A 3,339-nucleotide genomic window follows, 5' to 3' on the forward strand; every position below is an offset into this window, starting at 1 on the left:
CAGCCCAGCAGCATCGGCATCACCTGGGACCTTGTTAGAGATGAAAGTCTCTGGCTCCACTGCGGACCTGAGTCAGCAGCTCTGGGGGTATGGCTCAACAGTCTTTCTGTGATTCTGATACATGTTAAAATGTAAGAACCATCACTTTAGAGCAAAGGTTGGGAAACTTTTTCTGTAAAGGGTCAGATAATAATATTTTAGGCTTTGTGGTCTCGCAGCGCTGCGTTCTAATAAAGTATTATTTATTCTTTAAAAAAGGCCATGAGCTGGATTTGGTCCATGTGCTGTAGTTGCTGATTTCTACTTTAGAGCAACCATTCACACACACATGCACATGCACATGCACATATACACATAAACAGATATAGCTAAACTGCCAGAAAGGAAATAAAAAGTTAAAAAACACAAACAACCCTCTCTATGCACAGTAATGTGGGACCGTAAAAATGATCATGCAAGCTGAAATCATGCAAAGCACTTTTAATATCAATGGGAAAAAATATGATTGTTCTGTGACCTTTAAAATCTTTTTTTTTTTTTTTTTTTTTTTTGCGGTACGCGGGCCTCTCACTGCTGTGGCTTCTCCCGCTGCGGAGCACAGGCTCCGGACGCGCAGGCTCAGCGGCCATGGCTCACGGGCCCAGCCGCTCCGCGGCATGTGGGATCTTCCCAGACCGGGGCACGAACCCATGTCCCCTGCATTGGCAGGCGGACTCTCAACCACTGCGCCACCAGGGAAGCCCCTTTAAAATCTTTTTTGTCATAACATTTTTGGCTTTACTGTGGTGTCATGCCATCCTGTGCGGCTGTTCTCCGGAACAGTAGTTATTTATCTGTCCGCTTTCTCTCCCACCTGAGTGCATGCCACCAACCCATGGAAGATTCGATGGAGATGGACATGAGCCCCCTGAGGCCCCAAAACTATCTTTTCGGTTGTGAACCAAAGGCTGACAAAGATTATCACTTTAAGGTGGATAATGATGAAAATGAGCACCAGTTATCTTCAAGAAGAGGGGCTGGCGCAAAGGATGAATTGCCCACTGTTGAAGCAGAAGCGATGAATTATGAAGGCAGTCCAATCAAAGTAACACTGGCAACTTCAAAATTGTCTGTACAGCCAACGATTTCCCTTGGGGGCTTTGAAATAAGACCACCTGTGGTCTTACGGTTGAAGTGTGGTTCAGGTCCCTTGCATATTAGCGGACAGCACTTAGTAGCTGTGGAGGAAGATGCAGAGTCAGAAGATGAAGAGGAGGAGGATGTGACACTCCTAAGTATGTCTGGAAAGCGTTCTGCCCCTGGAAGTGGTAGCAAGTTTCCACAGAAAAAAATAAAACTTGCTGCTGATGAAGATGAAGATGATAATGATGACAATGATGACTTGATGATGAAGAAGCTGAAGAAAAAGCTCCAGTAAAGAAATCTGTACGAGATACTCCAGCCAAAAATGCACAGAAATCAAACCAGAGTGGAAAAGACTCAAAACCATCAATACCAAGATCAAAACATCAAGAATCCTTCAAAAAACAGGACAAAAACTCCTAAAACACCAAAAGGACCTAGCTCTGTAGAAGACATTAAAGCAAAAATGCAAGCAACTATAGGAAAAGGTGGTCCCCTTCCCAAAGTGGAAGCCAAGTTCATCAATAATGTGAAGAATTGTTTCCAGATGACTGACCAGGAGGCTATTCAAGATCTCTGGCAATGGAGGAGGTCTCTCTAAGAAAATAATTTAAACAGTTTGTTAAAATTTTCCATCTTATTTCATTTCTGTAGCAGTTGACATCTGGCTGTCCTTTTTATAATGCAGAGTGAGAACTTTCCCCGCCACGTCTGATAAATGTTGTCCAGGTTCCATTGCCAAGAATATGTTGTCCAAAATGCCTGTTTAGTTTTTAGAGAGGAAACTCCACCCTTTGCTTGGTTTTAAGTATGTATGGAATGTTATGATAGGACATAGTAGTAGTGATGGTCAGACAAATGGAAATGGTGGGGAGACAAATATATACATGTGAAATAAACCAGTATTTTAATAAAGTAGCACTGCTCTTTCTAAAAAACAAATTTTTTTTTTGGCTGGGGCAGTGGAAGAAGATATTTTGCTTGACTGGAAAGGAGCATTAGGGAACTTTCTAGAGGTCTAGAAGTGTTCTAGATCTTGCTTGGGGTGGTGGTTACATGTGTAGAACTGTTGACATTCATTAAACAGAACACTTGCGATCTATGTATTTCATGTATGTAAATTATATGCCACTCAAAGATTTTTTTTAAGGTACAAAATAAAGGTCTGGAATAAAATTTGCAGTTCACGTTAAGTGACATCCTTATTACAGATAAAATAAGGTAGATTAGGGCTTTCCTGGTGGCGCAGTGGTTGGGAGTCCGCCTGCCGAGGCAGGGGACGCGGGTTCGTGCCCCGGTCCGGGAAGATCCCACATGCCATGGAGCGGCTGGGCCCGCTAGCCATGGCCGCTGAGGCTGTGCATCCGGAGGCTGTGCTCCAAACGGGAGAGGCCACAACAGTGAGAGGCCCGCGTACCGCAAAAAAAAAAAAAAAAAAAAAATAAGGTAGATTATACGGAATGAATTCTTTAGGAAGAAAGATGAGGAAGGCAGTCCAGGCAGAGGAAACATTTGCAACGCTTGGGAAGAGGTATGGGAATGAATGACGTTTGAGAAGCATTGCTTTATGCGATGGGGAGCCATGGAAAGATTTTCATTAAGGGAGTGAAATAATCAGAATGTATTTTAGAAAGATTGCTCCTGTAGGAATTGAAGGGGAAGGAGATTAGAAGCAGGGAGATATATTTGGAAGCTCTTGTTACAGACCATATGAGAAATGAAAGGAACCTAAGGGAAAAATGTGCGAATCAAGAGTGGGGCAAGGGCTTCCCTGGTGGCACAGTGGTTGGGGGTCCACCTGCCGATGCAGGGGATGCGGGTTCGTGCCCCAGTCCGGGAGGATCCCGCGTGCCGCGGAGCGGCTGGGCCCGTGGGCCATGGCCGCTGGGCCTGCGCGTCCGGAGCCTGTGCTCAGCAGCCCGGGAGGCCGCAGCGGTGAGAGGCCCGCGTACTGCAAAAAAAAAGAGTGGGGCAAAAACTTGAATGATACTTAGATGGAATCAATTGGATTTAGTGACTAGATTTATTAAAATATTAGCAAACATTTGTGAGCAGGCATTGTGCTTTGGGCTGCCATGCCTTATCTCATTTAACCTTTACAGTAACCATCTCAGTAGGTATGGTCATAATTATCACCATCACCAGCACCGCTGTCATTTTCTCCATTATACAGATAATGCTAAGTAACTTGCCCAAGGTTACACAGCTTAAAAGTGC

General features: G+C 44.4%; 1 pseudogene; it reads left to right on the forward strand.

The window, feature by feature from the left end:
- Positions 1-753: 753 nt before the first annotated feature.
- Positions 754-2,873, forward strand: LOC137224457 (nucleophosmin pseudogene; annotated as a pseudogene).
- The last annotated feature ends 466 nt before the right edge of the window (positions 2,874-3,339 follow it).

Source organism: Pseudorca crassidens, chromosome 5 (assembly GCF_039906515.1).
Source record: "Pseudorca crassidens isolate mPseCra1 chromosome 5, mPseCra1.hap1, whole genome shotgun sequence".
Classification (NCBI taxonomy): domain Eukaryota; kingdom Metazoa; phylum Chordata; class Mammalia; order Artiodactyla; family Delphinidae; genus Pseudorca; species Pseudorca crassidens.